Below are 18473 nucleotides of genomic sequence, written 5' to 3'. Positions count from 1 at the left end.
GGTCTTTTTTTGGGGGGCCTGCACAGCAAGGCAAGTGGAATCTTAGTTCTCTGACCAAGGACTGAACCTGCACCCCCTTTGAAAGGCAGAATCTAAACCACTGGGTCACCGGGGAAGTCCCAGAAATAAAACACTGTGCCATTACTGGTTGCTTAGTATCTCTCTTTCCACTAAAATGACAGCCTCTTGAAAGCAGGCACTACTTCCTTCATTTTCATCTTTGAATTTCCATGGCCTGGCAGTATCTATTTGTTGAGTTGATTTTAAATTGTCAATGAAATAATATAACCATATAATTTCACAATAATTTAACTAAATAATAAGTCAAAATGCTTAAAAAATAGTAGCTACCTTTTGTTGTGTGTTTATTATTTGCAGGCACTTGGGCAAACACCTTTTATTTTGTCAGTGTTGCCTAAATTTCAATGTACATATTTTCTTTGACTAATGTCTACTAATGTAAATGTATGTTAAAAGAAAATTGTATGTGACTACCACATACGAGTAGAAAACTAGCATCACTTGCCATAAAGAAAAATAAATAAGTCATGTAATGTAAGGAGAAATATATTTAATCCGTTTGTCAAAATGTTCTCCGATGAGAAGAAAAGTGTTTAAGATCAGTGAAGAAGTAAAGATATTCAGGTCAATTTTGCATAGCTTAAAAAAAAAATATGAGGATCTACAGTCATGAGAATGTTTCCATTTTGATGTAAACTTGCACAAAGAATTCTAATTCACGTGCATTCATCGTTTGAGGGGTGATTACACAGAATTTACTCTTTTGACAGTTCCTAACAAAAGTGATGAAAGTGATTTTTGTTCAACAAATCTTAGTCAAAAGGTACCATCTGAAGAGATTGTCAAAGTTTGTCCTCACATAGAGTTATTTGGTGATGACACCCAAAGTGATGCAAAACACATTCCTTAGTCACTGGAGGTTGCCAGTAGAGTTGGAAAAACACTTATGAGACTTTTTTTTATTAAGTGGTTTGAGTCTCCTTAGCTCAAAATTTTCTCAGCAAGATGTGGGGACTCCTCTGTGGTCAGGTGGCTAAGACCCCACACTCCTAATGGAGGGGGCTCGGTTCAATCTCCAGTCAGGGAACTAGATCTTACATGCCACAACAAAGTTCGAAGATCCCAAGTGCTGCAACAAAGACCCACTGCAGCACCAAAAAAAAAAAAAGATCTGAGATTTGAGCTAGGGCTTAGTTCTAAACCAATGTGATCAACTAACAAAAGGAATCACACACAGTAAACAAAGTGTGCCTCCCTGGGTCCAGTTTTAGGACCACTGTGTACACTCTGGAGAAGGCAATGGCACCCCACTCCAGTACTCTTGCCTGGAAAATCCCATGGACCGAGGAGCCTGGTAGGCTGCAGTCCATGGGGTCACCAAGAGTCGGACAAGACTGAGTGATTTCACTTTCACTTTTCACTTTCATGCATTGAAGAAGGAAATGGCAACCCACTCCAGTGTTCTTGCCTGGAGAATCCCAGGGACGGGGGAGCCTGGTGGGCTGCTGTCTATGGGGTCGCACAGAGTTGGACATGACTGAAGCAACTTAGCAGCAGCAGCAGCAGCAGCAGTGTACACTCTGCCTTGCCTGCGGACTACTGCTTTGTAGGAATCACTTCAAGTTCTTCAGATGAGCAGATGTATCTGCAGGTTACGCTGAGTTCCAAAGTTGTCCAATCATGCATGTTAAGTCTGAGGAAAAAGGTGTCTTTCAGAATGACTTTCTCCTTTTGACTTGGAAGGACACTGGGGAAAACCAATAGCTTCAATGTGAAACTGTATTCATTTAAAGTCACTGCCCATCTCTGTTGTTGTTGTTTAGTCCCTGAGTTGTGTCTTCCTCTTTGCCACTCCACAGACTGTAGCCTCCCAGGTTCCTCTGTCCTCTCCCAGGCAAGAATACTGGAGTGGGTTGCCATTTCCTTCTCCAAGGGATCTTTCCAACCCAGGGATTGAACCCATGTCTCCTGTATTGGCAGGCGGATTCTTTACCACTGAAGCCCTCACTCATCTCTACACAGAGCTGAAAAAAAAAGTTGACCATTCAGCTAAAATGGACCAATTTAGCCATTTAAACATCTTGATTAAATGCCCAAGTACTTTTCTTTATCTTCAGACATTTGAGGGCTTCTCTGTGTTTCTTACAGTGCATAGATTTTTAGATTTTACTTCTGGAAGGACAGTTTGAATAGATGGAACAAGTCCTCTTGGCTTTAGCTCTATCTGGGTTTAACAAATGGTCACTGACATAACAGTTCACACTAGTGAACTGGACCCACTGTGTTATACTCTCACACTTATAAAGAATTATAGTAAGAAAGTCAGTTATTGAACATTTAAAATATATCATGCATGATAGGCAGAATCATGAACCTTCAGAGATGTCCTGGTACTAATCCCCAGAGCCTGTGAATATGTTCCCTTATATGGATAAAATGGACAGGGAAAAAATGGAAACAGTGACAGACTTTATTTTCCTGGGATCCAAAATTACTGTGGACTATGACGGCAGCCATGAAATTAAAAGACGCTTGCTCCTTGGAAGAAAAGCTATGACAAACCTAGACAGCATATTAAAAATCAGAGACATTACTTTGCCAACAGAGGTCCACATAGGCCAAGCTAAGGTTTTTCCAGTAGTCAGGTATGGATGTCACATCTGGACTATAAAGAAGGCTGAGCCCGAAGAATTGATGCTTTCAGACCGCTGGTGCTGGAAAAGACTCTTCAGAGTCCCTTGGACAGCAAGGAAGTCAACCCTGAATATTTACTGGAAGGACTGATGCTGAAGCTGAAGCTCCAATACTTTGGCCACCTGATGCGAAGACCTGACTCACTGGAAAAGACTGATGTTGGGAAAGACTAAGGGCAGGAGGAGAAGGGGATGATAGAAGACGAGATGGTTGGATGGCATCACTGATTCAATGGACATGAGTTTGAGCAAACTCCGGGAGATAGTAAAGGACAGGGAAGCCTGGCATGCAGTAGTCCATGGGGTTGCAAAGAGTCAGACAGGACTGAGCAACTGAACAAAATCAATATGGATAAAGAGATTTTGTTGATGTGATTAAGGTTAAGGACCTTAAAATGGGAGATTAAATTGGATTATCTCAGTGAACTCAATCTAATCCCATGAGCCCTTAAAAGTTAAGACTCTCTCCCGGCTGTGGTCAGAGAGACAGAGATGTGACAGCAAAAGAATAATCAAAGCGATGCAGCTTCGTGTGGGTCTATGAGACTTGACACAAAGAATGTTCGATTCCTGTGTGATTAGAAGCTCAGCTGTGTCCGACTCTCTGCAGCCCCATGGACTGTAGCCCCCAGGCTCCTCTGTCCGTGGGATTTCCCAAACAAGAATACTGGAGTGGGTTGCCATTTCCTCTTCCAGGCGATTTTTCAGACCCAGGGACTGAACCCACCTCTCTTGTGTCTCCCGTGTTGGCAGGCAGCTTCTTTATCACTAGTGCCACCTGGGAAGCCCTGTTTGACTCCTAATTATTACCACACTAATTCCAAGATAAAGTAATTAAGGCACATTGTAATCAGTCAGAGTGCCCCTCCCTGCATCCACCCTCCTATTCCTCTGATTTAGTTTAATAGGAAATCAGCCAGTTTCAGCTGATGTAATAGCTTTAGAGGGATGGACTGAAGTTGGAGACTTCATTTTCTCTGTGAATGAGAACAAAGTTCTAGCTGAGAGAGCAGATGCAGAGAGGGTTATGAGCCTTTTGGAGAGTCAAGAAGCTGGAGGAGGAGGGAGCTGAGCAGAACAGGAAGCAGGATGCTGAGCTGTGCTGAGGATACAGCTGAGGTTGGAAACCAAACATGTGCAATGTGTTTCCATCAGTCAGGACAGGAAACAGTTCTATGCAACCTCATACTTCTGAGGTGTGTGATGACTGTGGATATTTTACAGATATGATGAGACTTTGATATACAGTACTCATGATGGCCTTGAAATTGCTACGGATTTACTTAGTACTCTTTTGAGCCTTCTCATACTGCTTTGATGAATGTCACCAAGGCTTTACAACATGAAACTCAGCCTCAACTTCAAAAATGGTTGAAGCCCTGAGGCTAGCCTGTTAGAAGGGATAGTTACATGAAATCTCCCTGGACACTGTCGAGAGTAGGGGTAGAGGAGATCAGGGGTCTATGAATGAGGGAAGGAAGTTGGGGCAGTATAGTCAGATAGTGTGGGTCTCTGGGGCAACATAGTCATATGGTGACTTTTTTTCATGGGGGTGTAATAAGGAGCTGAGAAATGTTTATTGCTTGCTGGCCCCCTGTTAGGAGGAACAGAGGTAGAGAATAGATATTTATTTAATAGTTAGTGAATCAGACAGAAAGGAATTCTCTTTGGCTTCTAGATAAGTATCACAATTTCTTTCTGGACTAAGTAGCTTTTTGCTAAGTCAAATGCTTAATGACATAGTATATGGCAGAGAAAATGAGATACTGGTGAGGTGGACAATTCTGTGGGCCTGGGTGACCATAAAACATACTCTCCCCTGAATCTGCAGAAGTCACAGGGAAGTCTTCAGTATCAAGCAAACCTGTGACCGAGCATTATGGTTTATGCTCAGCTCGAACAACAGTGGGCATTGGAGCATGCAGATCTTGCAGTTGTGGCATGCCAACTCTTAGCTGCCACATGTGGGATCTAGTTCCCTGACCAGGGATCAAACCTGGGCCACCTAAATTGGTAGTATTGAGTCTTAGCCACTGGACCACCAGAGAAGTCCCCCTTCTCTCTCTTTCTCTTTCTTCTCTCACTCTCTTGCCAGGTGTGGACAGAGTGAGAAGGTGGCCGTCCACACACCAGGAAGAGAGCCCTCTCTAGAACCATCCTGACACCCTGATGTCAGACTTCCAGCCTCCAGAGCCATGAGAAAATCAATGTCTGTCGTATAAGCCATCCAGTCTGTGGTCATTTGTTATGACAGTCTACGCTGACAGAGACCTAGGAGGTATCTAGGTAGTAAAATTCAGAGATGGAGAGTAGCACAGTGGTTAGCAGGGGCTGGGGGGAGGGGAAGGGAGTTCTTGTTTGATTGGCACAGAGCTTCAGTTTAGGGTGATGAATAAGTTCTAGAGCTGGAGAGTGGTGATGGTTATGCAATAATATGAATGTACTTCATAATACTGAATGACCTGCTTAAAATATAGTTAATCTGGGGCTTCCCTGGTGACTTAGTGGTAAAGAATCTGCTTGCCAATGCAGGAGACACGGGTTCGATCCCTGATCTGGGAAGATCCTACATCCGTGGAGCAACTAAGCTGTGTGCTACAGCTGCTGTGCCCTAGGGCCGGCAATCCGCAACAGGAGAAGCCACTGCAATGAGAAGCCCATGCACCGAAACCGGAGAAAAGTCTGAGCAGCAACAAAGGCCCAGCATGGCCAAAAATAAATAACTAAATAAATAATTTTAAAAAGTAAACTGCTAAGTTTCGTTATGTATATGTTCCCCACAATTTAAAAAATTTTTAAATAGGAGGAACATCTCCAACAACCTTAACAACTAAAGAATCTCAGGGGCCTCTTGCGGCCTTTCTGAAAGTCTGATTCTGCATGACCCTGCAAGGCCACAGCGTCGTCTGTCCCATGACCATGGGCACAGTGCAGGTGAACCGCCCGCCCCAGAGCCTTTGGGAGGCACATAGTTCAGCAGATAATACACTGGAGAACACTTGAAGTTCCTTCTGAATGGGTTGTGGAGCTCTGCTGTCATTGAACCAAAAAGTCTTTTTCCCATGAGGGAAAGAAAAATTGAGAGAAAAAAAAAAAATGTTTGCAGCTGGAGCCTGAATTAGCAGTTTCGTCTCCAAAGACCGGAAGACACCTGGTCCCAGCAGACTTTCTATTGAATTTTATGTGCCTTTCCAAAATAGACTCATTCTGAGCTGACTGGCAAGACTGCATTCTGTTTGGTGTCTAACACAATTTTATCTAAGCTCAAGCAATCACACATTTTATTTATTTTTTAACAGGGAGAAGACTACACAAAATTACTACCGTAGCTTTCCTAGATCCGGCTGTAGTTCTGAAAACTCAGAAAGCTTAGAACAGAGCAAAGCACACTGTAACAGAGAACATACGAGTCGGGGGTACAACTGACCGAGACTGCAAACCGTGCAGCCCTGCTACCCTGAGCAGGTCTTGAGGCTGGGAATGTTTGCATGTCCTCAGAGATTTTTGGAAATGCATCTTTCACCCAGACCCTCTGAATCAGAACATGCATATGAACTAATTTCCTAGGAATGCATGTAAGAGAAGCATTGCTACAGAGCCCTTCTCTTTAGACCTCCCTCATCTGAACTGCCTAGGAATATTTACTAAAACTCCATCTTCCATATACCTGGACAAAACTCTAATTCGAAAAGATATCTGCACCCCAATGTCCACTGCAGCGCTATTTACAATAGCCAGGACATGGAAGTGTCCATCAACTGATGAACGGATAAAGAAGATGTGGTACATATAGACAATGGGATACTATTCAGCCATAAAAAAAGAATGGACAAGGCCATTTGCAGCAACATGAGATTATCATAATTTAAGTGAAGTAAGTTAGATAGAGAAGAATCTAAAATATGATAGAAGGGAACTTATTTATAAAATGGAAATAGACTCACAGACAGAGACCAGACTTGAGGTTGCCAAGGCTGAGGTGGGCTGGGGGGAGGGCAGAACTAGGAGTCTGGGTTTAGCAGATGTAAGCTATATCACATAGGATGAGTAAACAAGGTCCTGCTGCTGCTGCTGTTGCTAAGTCGCTTCAGTCGTGTTCGACTCTGTGCGACCCCATAGACGGCAGCCCACCAGGCTCCCCCGTCCCTGGGATTCTCCAGGCAAGAACACTGGAGTGGGTTGCCATTTCCTTCTCCAATGCATGAAAGTGAAAAGTGAAAGGGAAGTCGCTCAGTCGTGTCTGACTCTTAGTGACCCCATGGACTGTAGCCAACCAGGCTCCTCAGTCCATGGGATTTTCCAGGCAAGAGTACTGGAGTGGGGTGCCATTGTCTTCTCTGAAACAAGGTCCTACTATATAGCAAAGGGAACTATATTCAGTATCCTGTGATAAACCGTAACGGAAGAGAATATGAAAAAAATCTGTACGTGTAACTGAATCACTTTGTTGTATAGCAGAAATGTAACACATTGTAAATCAATTACACTTCAATTCTGGCCAGGCCCCTACTGGCTTGTGGGATCTTAGTTCCCCGACTAGTGATGGAATTTGCGCCCCCTGCATTGGAAGCATGGAATATTAACCACTGGACCCCAAGGAAGTCCTCAATAAAAACTTTTTTTAAAATCCATCTTCCTGTGTTCTGCCCAAGACCTGTGAGAATTACCCACTATGATTCTTAGTCAAAGGAGCGTGAGAACTGTAGCGGTAGTTCTTCTCCAAAAGTAGCTCTAAAACCCTCTCTGAGGATCTCCCTGGCAGTCTGGTGGTTAAGACTCAGCCTGCCAATGCAGGGGACACGGGTTGGATCCCTGCTCCAGAAAGATTTCACATGCCTTGGGGTAGCTTAGCTACAAGAACTGAACGCTCTCCACCCCCGCCAGAGCCCACGCTGGGGAGCACCGAGAAGCCGGGGCACCACAACTGTAGAATAGCCACTGCTCACTGCAGCTAAGACAGCCTGCAGGCAGCAACAAAGACCCAGAGCAGCCAGAAATAAACACATAAATTTGTTTTTTTTTTTTTTAAACCTCTCTGACAATTCAGACACCCCAGCTCAGCCCCCCAACCCCACCCCAAGCCCAGTCCTCTCCTTTAGGAGCCTCGTTTCTAGAAGATGATGTTTCCTGAGAACCAAGCTGGGGAGGGGAGGAGAGGGAGACAGAAGTGAAAGCCTCTGTGCCAGTGGAGTCAGGTGGCTCTGACTTCACACAGCAGGTTTGGATGGATTCTTAAGGACGTTTCTATCTTTATGTCATTCTCAATCTCAGAGAAGGAAACGGCAACCCACTCCAGTGTTCTTGCCTGGAGAATCCCAGGGACAGAGGAGCCTGGTGGGCTGCCGTCTATGGAGTCGCACAGAGTCGGACACGACTGACGCGACTTAGCAGCAGCAGCAATCTCAAGGTCTCTTTCTCATGCATGTGCGCGCGCGCGCACACACACACACACTCTCTCTCTCTCTCACTCACAGAGGGGCCTGAGATAAAGGAGTCCTGGAAGACCTTTGCACGCCAGCCTTTGAACGATTAACTGTCATGAGGCTCAGACGTTCCAGCGGCTTATCTCCAGGCGCTCCCGATGGTCCCCAGGACTGGGTGAGGCTGTAAGCGCTGCCTCCTCCCGGCTTTCTGCAGTGATGGTGTTCCCCCGAGGTTGGCCTTGCCTGTGTGCTCAGCCACTCAGTTGTGTTCTGCTTTTTACAGCCCCACAGGCTGAAGCCCGCCAGGCTCCTCTGTCCATGGCAAGAATCCATGGTTTTCCAGGCAAGAATACTAGGCTGGGTTGCCATTTCCTCCTCTAGGGGATCTTCCCCACCCAGAGACCCGACTGCCTCTCCTGCACAGGTTGGCGGATTCTTTACCACCGAGCCACCTGGGGAGCCCCCCAACTTTGGCCCTGAGTAAAGACAAATGTGTGGTGAGACCTAAGAGGACTGGAGGGCCTTCCAATGGCTGGCCCTCACCCCAGGTGCCCCTCGTCCCTGCTCTGCACTTGAGCATGTGCCAAGGTCCCCGGGCTGCCACTGCCACAGGCAGCCTCCACTGAGGTTGCCAAGTGGGCTGGTCACTCAGGTCCCTCTGGGCCCTTACTTGACAGTGTGGTTGATTCTACTGGCTCGAGAGAAAGGCCTGCAGCCTGGGCTACCAGGAGGGCATGCAGATAAGGTGAAAGAAAATAAGAAGAGATGGAATTTACCGATGGACTCTGAAGACCAGCTTTGGTGAGCCTGAATGAAAGTCCCTTCTGGAGACCATCTTTCACGCCACCACCCCAAGCTGCTGCAGGGCCTGGATGAGGGTGATCAGAGAGACCGGAAGGGAAGGCTGGGGCTGGAACAGACGGCAGTGCCCTGTCCTGCCTGGGATGCTGGGGTCTCCACGAGGATCCGAAGATCTCCACGCATCAGAGCCCCGGACAGCCTCCACGAACCCAGGGCGCTGTCCAAGTGCATGCGAGGAGGTCGCGGGGAGGGCGTGACTGTCAGGTGACCTGCGAGTGGACCGGCCCGTCGGCTGCCCCTCACGCCTCCGCGGTCCGCGGACTGTGTGTTCTGCCGGCTCTTCCCGCGTGAGCGGCCGTTGACTTGGAGAGAGGCAGTCTCGCGAGAGTAAGGTGGTGTGGCGCCCATTAAGGCCTGGGAATTAACTTCAGATTCTGGTGGGTGGGTGGAGATCTACTTTTTGTACTTGGCGCCCAAGCTGTGCTGTGCTTAGTTGCTCAGTTGTGTCCAGCTCTGCGACCCCATGGACTGTAGCCTGCCAGATTCCTCTGTCCATGGCGATTCTCCAGCAAGAGTATTGGAATGGGTTGCCATGCCCTCCTCCAGCCCAGTTCTCCCATACTGCAGGCGGGTTCTTTACCATCTAAGCCACCGGGGAAGCCCTGGCACCCAAGACAAGCCACCATAGAAGTTGTCTGCATTGTTGCACCTGCTTCCTGTCACCTAGCGGTCTGGAATGTGCGCCTCTTTCCTCGCTCCCAGGTGTAGCTGATGCTGCTGGTCTGTGAACCACACTTCAAGTAACAAGAATGTAACGTGTGCTTACCAAATGGGAGGCTTAATTTTTTTAAAACTTGTAACTTAAAAGTTTGAGATAATTTTGTGTTTGCAACGACTGATGCTGAAGCTGAAACTCCAATACTAGGGCCACCTGATATGAAGAGCCGATTCCTTAGAAAAGATCCTGATGCTGGGAAACATTGAAGGCAGGAGGCGAAGGGGATGACAGAGGATGAGATGGTTGGATGGCATGACTGGCTCAATGAACATGAGTTTGAGCAAGCTCTGGGAGATAGTGAAGGATAGGGAAGTCTGGCGTGCTGCAGTTCATGGGGTCCCAGAGAGGGGGACACGACTGACTGGCTGAACAACAACAAAAAATAGTGCAAGGAATTCCCAGAGACTCCCTACCCAGCTTTCCCAAATTTAAATATATATTTAAGTATATTTAATCATAGCAGGGGCTTCCCCGGTGGCTCAGTGGTAAAGAATCCACCTTCGATGCAGAAAATGCAGGAGATGCCACGGGTTCGATCCCTGGGTTGGGAAGATCGGCTGGGGGGCATGGCAACCCACTCCAGTATTCTTGCCTAGCAGAATCCATGGACAGAGAAGCCTGGCAGGCTACAGTCCAGAGGGTCGCACAGAGTTGGTCACACACTGAAGTGACTGAGCAATCATAGTACAATTATCAAAACAAAGACTTTTTTTTTTGGTGCTGTGCCTCACAGCTTGTGTGATCTTAGTTCCCTGAGGAGGGACAGAACCCAAGTTCTTGGCAGTGAAAGCTTGAAGTCCTAACCAACCAATGGATCTCCAGGGAATTACAGGCAAAGACCTTGAAATATAGTTGATGTACCATATTATGTTAGTTTCAGGGGTACAACATTTGTGATTTGCCATTTACATACGTTATGAAATGATCACCAGGGTAAGCCTAGTGACCATCTCTGCCCACACAGAGTTATTCTCATATTATGGACCATATTCCAAAACAAGGAAACTGACATGGAAATACTATTAACTAATCCTCAGACTTTTTTCAGATGCCATCAATTGCCTCATGAATATCCTTTTCCTGGACCAGGATCCATCCGGGATCACATATCGTACTTAATTGTCCTGCCCCTTCAATCTCCTTTGATCAGGGACAGAGACCACGAGAGCCTTTCGGTGACAGATGGCTATGACAACAATGACAAACCACTTGAATTTCTGGCTCATCTTTGAATTCATGTGGTTCTCAGACATCAGTGTTTGTAAGACACATGGGATGGGGGGAGCTTGTTTTGCACATTTGCTCCCAGAGAAACGGAATCTGTAAGGTCTGGGTGATGTTTGGAATGTGCATTTTTATCAGTGTGCAAGGGGACTCTGATGCAAGCTGTCAGATGGAGGACCGGGTGAGGCTGACACGGCTTGTTAACACTTGCTGTGCCATCTTTCCTTCTACAAAAACAAGCTGCCTCTATTTCTTAAAAACATTTTCTGAAACATTACACTGGCACATTTCTAGAGACAGTGTAGACCTGCTTCCCACCCCCATCCCCTTTCATAACACAAGTGCGGGCACAGCAGCTCACCCTGTTCTGTACTTCACCTGGCTGCCTCTCCTTTTCCACGATTTCTGGGCAGTTCTGGGTTCACTCTTTCTCAAAACTTGCCACAAGGGGGCACCAGTGATTTCCTCCTAGTGCTAAGTGAAGTGAAAGTCACTCAGTCATGTCCCACTCTTGTTCTTTTCGACTCCATGGACTATACAGTCCATGGAATTCTCCAGGCCAGAATACTGGAGTGGGTAGCCTTTCCCTTCTCCAGGGGATCTTTCCAACCCAGGGATCAAACCCAGGTCTCCCACACTGCAGATTCTTTACCAGCTGAGCCATCAAGGAAGCCAAAGAATACTGGAGTGGGTATCCCTTCTCCAGCAGATCTTCCCTACCCAGAAATGGAATCAGGGTGTCCTGCATTGCAGGCCAATTCTCTACCAACTGAGCTATCAGGGAAACCCCCTCATGCTAAGAGTGCTCCTCAAAGTTGCCAGATTAGTAAACAATTAGCAGGTGTTTGAAGAAAGAGTCCTAGGGCATCTTATCAATCAGACTTTATTTACCACTTAATGGCCTTAACTATCTGGATCTTTTTGCCTTTGATGGCATTAGGATGACTCCAGAACCATCCCTTGCTTTGGGCCACCTCTCCATTAATAATTAGATTTATTTGCATAGAGTTGGGTGGTATGCAGGCTTGGTTGGGTTTGCAGGGATTTGGTCTGGGCTGTCCCAGGCAGCAAGGACACAGAATAATGCAGCAGTCGGGTAGAGGCTGGAACAGAACTGCAGACTTGACCTGTCCGCATCAGGTCCTGATGATCTTTTTTTGCATCCATTTCCCCTAGGACCAGTGAACAGAACTAACTCTCTTGACATGACTCAATGCCTACCCTTAACATCCCCTAGCACCATGCCTGAGTTTATTGTTCAGTGGCAGGCAAGACCCAGAGTTATGACTATGCTGACCATAGTGGAGGGCTGGTAAATGTTCAACAACCAGCACTACGAACAAAAACAACAGAAAAAAAATTATAGTGTTTACCAATTTCTTTGATGCCAAATATTCCCATCATGGCCAATTTCAAGCATTAATAAACTGTGGAAAATTCTGAAAGAGATGGGAATACCAGCCCACCTGACCTGCCTCTTGAGAAACCTATATGCAGGTCAGAAAGCAACAGTTAGAACTGGACATGGAACAACAGACTGGTTCCAAATAGGAGAAGGAGTACATCAAGGCTGTATATTGTCACCCTGTTTATTTAACTTCTATGCAGAGTACATCATGAGAAACGCTGGGCTGGAAGAAGCACAAGCTGGAATCAAGATTGCCGGGAGAAATATCAATAACCTCAGATATGCAGATGACACCACCCTTATGGCAGAAAGTGAGGAGGAACTAAAAAGCCTCTTGCTGAAAGTGAAAGAGGAGAGTGAAAAAGTTGGCTTAAAGCTCAACATTCAGAAAAGGAAGATCATGGCATCTGGTCCCATCACTTCATGGGAAATAGAAGGGGAGACAGTGGAAACAGTGTCAGACTTTATTTTTTTGGGCTCCAAAATCACTGCAGATGGTGACTGAAGCCGTGAAATTAAAAGACGCTTATTCTTTGGAAGAAGTTATGACCAACCTAGATAGCATATTCAAAAGCAGAGACATTACTTTGCCAACAAAGGTCCGTCTAGTCAAGACTATGGTTTTTCCACTAGTCATGTATGGATGTGAGAGTTGGACTGTGAAGAAAGCTGAGTGCTGAAGAATTGATGCTTTTGAACTGTGGTGTTGGAGAAGACTCTTGAGAGTCCCTTGGACTGCAAGGAGATCCAACCAGTCCATTCTAAAGGAGGTCAGTCCTGGGTGTTCTTTGGAAGGAATGATGCTAAAGCTGAAACTCCAGTATTTTGGCCACCTCATGAGAAGAGTTGACTCATTGGAAAAGACTCTGATGCTGGGAGGGATTGGGGGCAGGAGGAGAAGGGGACGACAGAGGATGAGATGGCTGGATGGCATCACTGACTCGATGGACATGAGTTTGAGTGAACTCCGGGAGACGGTGATGGACAGGGAGGCCTGGTGTGCTGCGATTCATGGGGTCGCAAAGAGTCGGACACAACTGAGCGACTGAACTGAACTGAACGTGATGTCACTGAATGCCAAGTTGGGAAGTGAGGTGCAGAAGCCCAGCTGTACATGTATGTCTACCTCATAAACACGATAGAAACAGAGCAAAGTGACTAGGAAAGGATGAGGTCTGAGTGTTTATTATGTTTGTTTAAAAACTTTTGTGATAAAACACACGGTGTACCTGTGGCTGATTCATGTTGATGTATGGCAGACACTAACACAATATTGTGAAGCAGTTATTCTCCAATTGAAAATAAATTTAAATTTAAAAAAACAAACACACGAGGGACTCCCCTGGTGGTCCAGTGGTTAAGACTCTGTGCTCCCAATGCAGGGAGCCTGGGTTCAATCCCTTAGTAGGGAACTAGATCCCACATGCCCCAACTAAAGAGTCCAAGTGTCGCAACTAAGATCCAGCACAGCCAAATAAATACTAAAAAGCACGATATAAAGTTTACCATCTTCATGGCTAAACAAAAATGTATTTGGCTGTGCCATGTCTTCGTCGTGGCCTGTGGAATCTAGCTCCTAACCAGACCATCTCAGCTCTATCTACACCCCCTTAGAAGCATGGGGTAAATTTCAGCCACTTTACGATGCCACTCCTAGAGCATGGGAAACTGTGTAAGTATCCCAGGCATTAGTCACCTACATATGCCACACATTTTTGGAGTGATTCTTACTGATCATAATCCTGTACCCTTTGTATTTGTGGTTAAGTTGCTAAATTGTGTCCGACTTTGCAATCCCAGGGACTGCAGCACACCAAGCTCCTCTGTCCTCCAACCGTCTCCGGAAGTCTGCTCAAATTCATGTCTGTTGAGTCAGGGATGCTATCTAATTATCTCATCCTCCGTCACTCCCTTCTCTTCCTGCCTTCAATCTTTCCCAGCACATCAGGGTCTTTTACAAAGAGTCAGCTCTTTGCATCAGGTAGCCAAAGTGTATATTGTTGGAATTGACTTGCTAAAAACTTTTAAACATTTTTTAGTATCAATGTTCATGAAGTATATTAACCTATAGTTTTTTTAAAAATCTGTTTATTTTGGACAGCAAGAAAATCAAACCAGTCAATCCTAAAGGAAATCAACCCTGAATATTCATTGGAAGGACTGATGCTGAAGCTGAAACTCCAATACTTTGGCCACCTGATGCGAAGAGCTCATTAAAAAAGACCCTGATGCTGGAAAAGATTGAGGGCAGGAGGAGAAGGGGACGACAGAGGATGAGATGGTTGGATGGCATCACTGATTCAAAGGACCTGAGTTTGAGCAAACTCTGGGAGATGGTGAAGGACAGGAAGCCTGGCATGCTGCAGTCCATCGGGTCACAAAGAGTTGGATACAACTGAGCGACTGAACAATTCTGAAGAGAGCTTTGGTAATTTGTGTCATTTAAAAGGTTTCTCCATTTTACCTGAGTTGTAAAATTTATTGGCATATGATTTTTAATATTTCCTTATATTTTAATATATAATTTAATTTCAGTAGAATCTGTAGTACTCTTCCCTCATATACTTTTTATCCTAATTAATCTGGCTAGAGGCTTGTCAATCTTATTGATCCATCCAGGGGAAGCAGCATTTGGCTTCACTGGTTTTCTCTATTGCTTCACTTTTTAAATTTTCCTTCCATTCTGATCTTCATCATTTCTTGTCTGCTTTGGGTTTACTTTCAACTTCTTCTAGCTTTCTTAGGTGGTGGAGGTTTAGGTTATTGATTTAGTTCTTAATTCTTGCTATAAATATTCCTCTTAGCACTGATTTAGCTATATCTCACAACTTTTGATGGAGAGGGCAATGGCAACCCACTCCAGTGTTCTTGCCTGGAGAATCCCAGGGATGGAGGAGCCTGGTGGGCTGCCGTCTATGGGGTCACACAGAGTCGGACATGACTGAAGCGACTTAGCAGCAGCAGTACAACTTTTGATGTGTGCTTCCATTTTCCATGGTTTTCCAGCGTCTATATTTCAAAATATGTTCTAATGCCCCTTTTGATTTCTGCTTTGACCAACATGAAAAGTTTATTAAATTCCAAACATTTAAGGGTTTTCTAGATGCCTTTCTGTTAATAATAATAATATAATTCTATTGTAGTCAGAGCAAATATTTTGCATCGTTTAAATCCCTTTAAATTTACTGAGATTTGCCTTATGGCCCACAGTATCAGTATACCTTGCTAAAGGTCTCATGTACACTTGAAGCAAGTGTGTACTCTGCTATTTGTTGGACAGTGTTCTAAAAATGTCAATTAGGGCAACTTGGGTGGTAATGTTCAAGTCCCCATTGATTTTCTGTCTACTTGTTCTATCGAGTATTGGAAAGGGGATACTGAATTTAATCTCTAATTTTAATGTATATCGGCTGTCTTTTAATTCCATCACTTTTATATATTTTTGAAGTTCTAAAATTAGACACACAAACGTTTAAAATGTATGCCTCTTTTTTTTTTTTTAATTTTAAAAGTTTTCCTTGGCTGTGCTGGGGCTTAGTTGCGGCACTCAGCATCTCTGTTGAATCCTGCGGGATCTTTCTCTCCAGTTGTGGCGTTCAGGCCCAGCAGTTGCGGCATTAGGGCTCCAGAGCACCGGGCTTGGCTGCTCCGTGGCACGTGGGATCTTAGTTCCCCAAGCAGGTATGGCACCTGTGTCCCCTGCATTGCAAGGCAAATTCTTAACCGCTAGACTACCAGAATAGTTCCTGAATGTATGAATTCTTGATAAAGTAAGCCTCTTATCATTGTGAAGTGACCTTTAAAGAATTCCTGGTTATACTCTTTGCTCTGAAATGTACTGTCTGATATTAAGACAGCTACTCTAGATTGCTTCTGATGAATATTAACATGGTATATTCTTCTCCGCCCCTTTACTTTTGTCCTATTTGTGTCTTTAGGTTCGCAGTGGGTTTCTTGAAGGCATTGTATGGACAGGTTTTTCTTGTTTTACGCCATCTGACAGTCTTTGCCTTTTACATGGGTTGTTTAGACCATTAGCATTAACGTGATTGGGTTTAAATGGACCATGTTCATGTTTTTCTATTTAATCTATCTGTCCTGTTTCCTTTTTCTGTTTTCTTTTGGGTCAGTAGAATACTGTTTATGACTCTATTTTCTTTCCTGCTTATTAGCTGTATCTGTTATTTTAGTGGTTGCTTTAGGACCAGACCTGTGTTCAGGAACCGGTTGTCAATTTACTCAGCGTTCCGCGTTTCCACGCTCTTTGTAAGGAAAGCTACAATGTCATCAGAGAGACAGACGCACAGTGGAGAGAGCAGGTGTGGAGGGCGCGTTTGGCATTAATTGTCTTTGTGGGACCCCAGGACCCGAGGCGGAGAAGGCAACGGCAACCCACTCCAGTACTCTTGCCTGGAAAATCCCATGGACGGAGGAGCCTGGTAGGCTGCAGTCCATGGGGTCGCTAAGAGTCGGGCACGACTGAGCGACTTCACTTTTACTTTTAGGACTTAACAGTATATATTGACTTCAAGGGGTATTATACCATTTTGAAAATAGGAGCCGGCCTTTGGGCCCTCTTTCTCCCAAATTTTGTGCTACTGTTCTCATTCTTGTTCTTTCTTCTTGTGTTATGCCATATACCCTCATTATTTTTGCTTCAAAAAGCCAACATTGTCTTTTAAGAAGACTTAAAATCATGGGAATCGAGTTTTTATATGTACATATATATTTACCATTTTTGAAGTTCTTTGTATACATCCAGACTTCTAATACTATTTTCATCTGCTCCAAGGACTTCCCTTAACATTTCTGGTATTGGACATCTGCTTGTGATGGATTCTCGCAGCTTTTCTATGTCTCAAGAAATATTTCACTTTCATTTTTGAAAAATAATGTAGCTAGGTTTAGAATTCTAAGTTGAAAGCTTTTTTTTTTCCTTTTTGTTCAGTAAAGATATTGCTCCGCTTTGAGGTTGTATACTTTCAACGAACACCCGCTGCCATTCTAGTTTTTCTCTGTACATAATGTGTCCTTTTTGAAATGTCAAGCTTGATGTTTAGGAGCTTGATTATATGCTTTAACAAATTTTCTCTTGGTTGTGGTTTGTTGATTTCCTTAGGTCTGTGGATTGACCATCACATGTTGAGAAATTTCCATCATTATTTTAAAAAGTTGGTTATGAAGTTAGGTTAGAAACTTGCTTCCAGGTTTATCCAATAAACATGGGCGGGCAAATAGCAGTAGCTTTGGACTCTGGCAGATGAGTTCAATCCTGGACTGCCCATCACTATAGAATCTCACCTGTAATACAGTGGTAATTCCAGTATCTACTTTTAAAGGATTACTGTGAGAATGCACAGTTGTTACTGTAAGTACTCAGGAATGGTGGTTAGTAACTACACGCCAGCATTCCCTTGATGATCCAGGTCTCCTTTTCCTAAAGATCTTCGTGTTTCAATTGCTCTTTTAAGTCCTTCATTTCAGCTACTGTTAACACTGGTAGCGGTGTACATGTAAAGATGGCAAGAAACGTAGAAGCCAAAGACTCAGTTTTGAGTAAACTGCCTTAAAGTGTGGATGATACCAATTGGGATGTTCTCTGCATCTCATGTTTGTTACAGTCAAGTAAGAGAGTTAAGTGCTCCACGGATCTGACCATCACTGTCCGCTTATCATATTTCTAACAGGGTGGGCTCAATAAGGACTCAATTTCTTGTTCTCCAATCCATTTGTAAACCTGTGGACAGTAGGCACTCATCAAGCAGATTGTGGCCCCAGGTCTCGTGCTAGGTTTCTTTTAGAAATTTTAATCCTTATCTGAATTCTTGCATACATTTAAACCAGCAGTTTGAATTTTGCGTTTGATTATTTTTGGCTGCGCTGGGTCTTTATTGCTGTGCTCGGGCTTTCTCTATTTGGCGAGTGGGGGCTACTCTGTTGGTGTGTGTGGGCTTCTCATGTTGCAGAGCAAGGGCTCTAGGCACACAGGTTTAGCGACTGCAGACCATGGGCTTAGTTGCCCCAAGGCACGTGGGATCCTCCAGGAGCAGGGATGGACCTGTGTGCGCTGCACTGGCAGGTGGATTCTTAACCACTGAACCCAGTAATCTGAATTTTTATAGTCA

The sequence above is a fragment of the Bos indicus genome, chromosome 13 (genome assembly GCF_029378745.1).
Source record: "Bos indicus isolate NIAB-ARS_2022 breed Sahiwal x Tharparkar chromosome 13, NIAB-ARS_B.indTharparkar_mat_pri_1.0, whole genome shotgun sequence".
In the NCBI taxonomy this organism is placed as follows: domain Eukaryota; kingdom Metazoa; phylum Chordata; class Mammalia; order Artiodactyla; family Bovidae; genus Bos; species Bos indicus.
The sequence above is the reverse complement of the archived record's forward strand: the minus strand, read 5'-3'. Positions refer to the sequence as shown.